We start from the raw sequence: 6,606 nt of genomic DNA, 5'->3' as shown, positions 1-6,606 counted from the left end.
TGGAACATTTGTATAATACACATATGAAGATAAAGGAGAAAGAGATGTTTACTTGCTGTTCAAAAGGTTCTTTCACATCACTTTTGGCCCAAGAGAAGATAGAGTCCAAGTCTCTCACGTTCTGGACTCAGATTCGGACTGCACAGACATACCTGATTGAAAACGCCAAGAACTCTTTCATCCGGACTCCGAATTGGGTGATTCTTTTTTTGTTGGAAAATAGATTTAATGCTCTTTCCAACCCAATTGATATCACCTTAAAATCCGTCCGGAGCGTTGAGTTGTGGACGAAACAATCTAACGCTGCAGCAGAATCCGAGTCAAACTACAAGTCCAAAGGTGTTACGTCACCTCCACTTGGGCCCATGAGCCTTGTACGACCTAGGGTTGGTTTTAGGATGCCTTGTGACGTTCTCCCACCTCCTTGGCCGCCACCCCTTGCTCCTATATAAGTAGATCCATCTAGTAACTTTTTCCTTGGGATTTGTTTAGTTAAAAGTTAGCCATTGCAACTTCGTGTACTTCGTTTGTGTCCAACGACCAGACCAAGACCGCTTACGGATCCCCACCTTTATCAGTACTTCATATATATTCGCAATATTCAGATTGCTTTATCATATTCTTGCTTGTTCTTCAATTGCTTGCAGGAATAGACCTTCGTGGTCAGGTTGATCGTGCTCCGGCGTGGTCAGTAACCTCTCGGAGTTGGTTTAGCGATAGCTAAGGCGCAACGTTGTGCACGTTTGTAGTCGGATCGTCAAAGTCATCTCCACCAAATCGATAGTTATCATCTCATCGAAAGATCGGGACAACTCCGCCTCTATCACAAGCTGCTGTAAGTTTTCGATGAAATCTTTAGTACTCTGTATGCCAAATTGAATGATGTGTTCATTGCAAAAAAAATTTGGGTAAAAGCCGAGAAGTTTTATATTTTTATATAATGAACCTTCGGTTCTCAAATTTAAATTCTTCTACATTTAATGGGTAGCTACAACAATAAATTTGGATCAGCCTTTCTACTCCCCTGCACCTAGGTTGAGAAGGTACCTACACAATACCTAACCACCTAACCCTATTTTTGCTATTGATAAGAGTTCTTATTATAAATGAATTCTTGCAAAAAAATTCAAGAATTCATTTTTGCATTTTTAGGTATAAAAAAAACCCATCCTAGTGGATCCGTGTGGTAAGGAAAAACTGGTAATCTATTACTTAAAAAAAATCTTGGAGATTATGTAATGCTTACTCTCAAACTTTTTGTTTATAAAGTAGTGATATTCTTTGTTTTACTCTTTATCTTTGGATTCTTATCTAATGACCCAGGACAGAATCCTGGACGCGAGGAGTAAAAATTCCGTATTCTTTTTCTTATTGGATTTGTTTCATACATTTATCTATGAGAAAATCCGGGGGTCAGAATTATTTCCAATTCGAAAGTCCCAAATGATCCAAGGGAGCGGAAATAGAGGGATTTGAACCCTCGGTACAAAAAAATTGTACAACGGATTAGCAATCCACCGCTTTAGTCCACTCAGCCATCTCTCCATGTTCCAAAGCGAAAGGTTTCCGTGATATTATATACGCAAGAAATAAGAAATAATGGTTGCAAAAAAAACCATTTTTTCTTTCAAAAGTCTATAAAAATTATATTGCCAATTCCATTTTAGTTATATTCTTTTTTCTTAATGTTAATAAAAAAAGAAGAAAATTCTTGTTTTTTCTTTCTAAAAATCGATATTGGCTGAGAGACAATCAAATAGATTTTCTCTTTAGCGGGCATTTCCATATAGGACTTGTTATAATTATAATAAAACAAGCAGGTTATATAAAAAATGCTTTTTTGTCGATTCTTTATCAAGAAAGCAAGGGTTCTTATCAAATCCACCATAAAATTGGAAAGAAGCATAAAGTAAGTAGACCTGACTCCTTTCATGATGCCTCTATCCGCTATTCTGATATATAAATTCGATGTAGATGAAATTGTATAAGCGAATTTCTTTATTTCCTTAGACTTAGACCGCGCAAGACAAGAATTTTTCGCTATTTACGATTTCATATTCTTGTTACAAGATGTTCTATAAAAATAAGAAGAAATCGTAGCTCCTTTGCGCTACACATAAAATTGGATTTTGAAGGTCCTTTTTTTTCAGAATCCTCTATTTTAGTTCTTCCAACCATGCAATAGAGAGGGAATGGGAAAAGAAGAGTTACTTTTATTTTCATTTTTCCCTTAAAAGATATACTTTGAAATAGGAGTCTTGGAATAATGCTGAATTCAAAGGTTTATTTCGTTCTATAGTATAATAAAAAAAGATTTCTATTTCTATAGTATAAGAAAAACAAATAGTATAAGAAAAACAAATCGAATCAAATTCATGGATTTACCACGACCTCGGCTGTGACTCCATAGATAAAAATGGGAAATTTGTCTCTTCGAGACCATTGAAAAAGGGCATTGAACGACAAAGAAATCGTCCACAGATGATAAAACTATCATATGCCTTTGAAAGTGATATGAGGTGCTCGGAAATGGTTGAAGTAATTGAATAGGAGGATCACTATGACTATAGCCCTTGGTAGAATTCCTAAAGAAGAAAATGATCTATTTGATACTATGGATGACTGGTTACGAAGGGACCGTTTCATTTTTGTAGGATGGTCTGGCCTATTGCTCTTTCCTTGTGCTTATTTCGCTTTAGGGGGTTGGTTTATAGGGACAACTTTTGTAACTTCTTGGTATACCCATGGATTGGCTAGTTCCTATTTGGAAGGTTGTAATTTCTTAACCGCAGCAGTTTCTACCCCTGCAAATAGTTTAGCACACTCTTTGTTGCTACTATGGGGGCCCGAAGCACAAGGAGAGTTTACTCGTTGGTGTTAATTAGGCGGTCTATGGACTTTTGTAGCTCTCCATGGGGCTTTTGCACTAATAGGTTTCATGTTACGCCAATTTGAACTTGCTCGGTCTATTCAATTGCGGCCTTATAATGCAATCTCATTCTCTGGTCCAATTGCTGTTTTTGTTTCTGTATTCCTTATTTATCCACTGGGGCAATCTGGTTGGTTCTTTGCGCCGAGTTTTGGCGTAGTAGCGATATTTGGATTCATCCTTTTCTTCCAAGGATTTCATAATTGGATGTTGAACCCATTTCATATGATGGGAGTTGCCGGAGTATTAGGTGCGTCTCTGCTATGCGCTATTCATGGAGTGACCGTAGAAAACACTCTATTTGAGGACAGTGATGGTGCAAATACCTTCCGTGCTTTTAACCCAACTCAAGCTGAAGAAACTTATTCAATGGTCACTGCTAACCGCTTTTGGTCCCAAATCTTTGGTGTTGCTTTTTCCAATAAACGTTGGTTACATTTCTTTATGCTATTTGTACCCGTCATCGGTTTATGGATGAGTGCTATTGGCGTAGTTGGCTTGGCTCTGAACTTACGTGCCTATGACTTTGTTTCCTAGGAAATCCGTGCAGCAGAAGATCCTGAATTTTAAACAAGGGTATTCGTGCGTGGATGGCAGCTCAGGATCAGCCTCATGAAAATCTTATATTCCCTGTGGAGGTTCTACCACGTGGAAACGCTCTTTAATGGAACTTTCGTTTTAGCTAGTCGTGACCAAGAAACCACCGGCTTTGCTTGGTGGGTTGGGAATGCCAGACTTATCAATTTGTCCGGTAAACTACTTGGAGCTCATGTAGCCCATGTCGGATTAATCGTATTCTAGGACGGAGCAATGAACCTATTTGAAGTGGCCCATTTCGTACCAGAAAAGCCCATGTATGAACAAGGGTTGATTTTACTTCCACACTTAGCTACTCTAGGTTAGGGAGTAGGGCCAGAGGGGAGTTCTAGATACTTTTCCGCACTTTGTATCTGGCGTACTTCACCTAATTTCCTCCGCAGTCTTAGGCTTCAGTGGCATTTATCACGCGCTTCTGGGACCCGAGACTCTTGAGGAATCTTTTCCATTCTTTGATTATGTCTGGAAAGATAGAAATAAAATGACTACAATTTTGGGTATTCACTTAATTTTGTTAGGTCTAGGTGCTTTTCTTCTAGTACTCAAGGCTCTTTATTTTGGCGGTGTATAAGATACCTAGGCCCCTGGGGGGAGATGTAAGAAAAATTACCAATTCGACCCTTAGTCCCAGTGTTATATTTGGTTATTTACTAAAATCTCCTTTTGGTGGAGAAGGGTGGATTGTTAGTGTAGATGATTTAGAAGATATAATTGGTGGGCATGTATGGTTGGGTTTTATTTGTGTATTTGGTGGAATTTGGCATATTTTAACCAAACCCTTTGCATGGGCTCGCCGTGCATTTGTATGGTCTGGAGAAGCTTACTTGTCTTATAGTTTAGCTGCTTTATCTGTCTTTGGTTTTATCGCTTGTTGTTTTGTATGGTTCAATAATACAGCTTATCTGAGTGAGTTTTATGGACCCACCGGGCCAGAAGCTTCTCAAGCTCAAGCATTTACTTTTCTAGTTAGAGACCAGCGTCTTGGAGCTAATGTGGGGTCCGCTCAAGGACCCACGGGTTTATGTAAATATCTAATGTGTTCCCCAACTGGGGAGGTTATCTTTGGAGGGAAAACTATGCGTTTTTGGGACCTTCGTGCTCCATGGTTAGAACCTCTAAGGGGCCCCAACGGTTTGGACTTGAGTAGGTTGAAAAAAGACATACAACCTTGGAAAGAACGACACTCAGCAGAATATATGACCCACGCTCCTTTAGGCTCTTTAAATTCCATGGGTGGCGTAGCTACCGAGATCAATGCAGTTAATTATGTCTCTCCTAGAAGTTGGTTATCAACTTCTCATTTTGTTCTAGGATTCTTCTTTTTTGTGGGCCATTTATGGCATGCAGGAAGAGCCTGAGCTGCTGCAGTAGGTTTTGAAAAGGGAATCGATCGTGATTTGGAACCTGTTCTTTACATGAACCCTCTTAACTAAGATTTTCTTATTTATACCTGTTCTACTTTTTTTCTGTTCTGGCTCGGTTATTCCATCTAGCCGAGCCATTCATTCCTTTTTATGAAAGAAAGATAAGGGACAGAAAAAAAAATGAAAGAAACAAACGTATTCAATAAGCAAAAGGAGAGAGAGGGATTCGAACCCTCGATAGTTCCTAGAACTATAGCGGTTTTCAAGACCGGAGCTATCAACCACTCAGCCATCTCTCCACGGCCTAATCCTTATTTTACTCCTACAAATAGAACATAGCCATATAAAAAATAAAAAGATTTATTAGCCTCTAGAAAGATATCAGATACAAGTTCCTTTTCGATATATCTCTGTATACTGTATACACGGATACAAGATACGATATACCTGCTTCTGAAATAAAGAGTAAATAATCTCTTCTCACCCCCATATCCAAATAAAAAAGCGGTTTAAGTAATAAATTTGAATTAAAGAGAAGAATCAATGGATTCATGATTAAACCCCTCCTACTTCTTGTATTTTTTTTACAATTTTGGTTAAGTGAGGGATCAAATATGTAGTCAACTTTATTTGATGGTGGCTTGCAGGATTAGAAATATGACTGTTGCTTTCCAATTAGCTGTTTTTGCATTAATTGCGACTTCCTCAGTCTTAGTAATTAGTGTACCCCTTGTATTTGCTTCTCCTGATGGTTGGTCAAATAATAAAAATGTTGTATTTTTTGGTACATCATTATGGATTGGACTAGTCTTTCTCGTAGCTATTCTGAATTCTCTCATTTCTTAAATTAAATTTGGTTAATATTTATTAACCCCATAAAAAAGAAATAATAAAGGCCATTTCTTCTAAAAAAATTAGAATAGTGAGACGTATTAAAATGCAATTTGCGTTCCGAATTGCTCGCTTTTCTCTTTCAGTATTATGAAATTCCATTCCCATTAGAATATTCATTGACAGATAGTAAAAAAAGGAAAACTCTAATATAATAGAAAATGAAATGAAACGGTCGACCCAGACATAGAAGGTCGACCCAGGCGGATATACACTATAAAATATATACCGTAGCGAGCGTAGTTCAATGGTAAAATATCTCCTTGCCAAGGAGAAGATACGGGTCCGATTCCCACCGCTCGCCCGCTTAATTTCTCAAAGTACTATGATAAAAAGTTTAGTCTAGTTAACTGTTTAACTACTTATATTAAATTAAGTATTAATTAGGTGTTAGTCTAGTGCCGTATCCCTTACTATCTCACCCTTCCTTTGCATCCCATTCAAAAAAGAGGGCGCTCCGGAGGCAGAAATAGAACTCACCAATAGAGCTCCAAAAATTGGGTATTAACTGGGACAAACAACGGGCAAACTGTTTTTAAAGGGAAGGGAGAGGTAGATTGTCCCTTTCGTTTCATTTTTATTTTCTGCAGGGTAGGGAGAAGCCTTGCGCCTTCCTTTTTTGAAGGCAAGTGACTTCGTAAATTGCTCAATTTTGCCCTCTAGGGCCGGGAGCTAATGAATAAAAAAAGGGTTGGATATGCCCCTCTACCATATATAGAGAAATAGAATAGTCCTTTTATACAGACTGCTAAGTGCGGAGACGGGAATCGAACCCGTGACCTCAAAGTTATGAGCCTCGTGAGCTACCAAACTGCTCTCCTCCGC

The 6,606-nt window shown here is 38.4% G+C and overlaps 1 pseudogene; it reads left to right on the top strand.

Moving 5' to 3' along the window:
* Window positions 1–2,340: 2,340 nt before the first annotated feature.
* On the top strand, window positions 2,341–3,496 carry LOC123092059 (photosystem II D2 protein-like; annotated as a pseudogene).
* Window positions 3,497–6,606: the final 3,110 nt, after the last annotated feature.

This window comes from Triticum aestivum, chromosome 4B (genome assembly GCF_018294505.1).
Source record: "Triticum aestivum cultivar Chinese Spring chromosome 4B, IWGSC CS RefSeq v2.1, whole genome shotgun sequence".
NCBI classification, from domain to species: domain Eukaryota; kingdom Viridiplantae; phylum Streptophyta; class Magnoliopsida; order Poales; family Poaceae; genus Triticum; species Triticum aestivum.
Note: the sequence above shows the minus strand (reverse complement) of the source record. Positions and strands in the feature narration are given on the sequence as shown.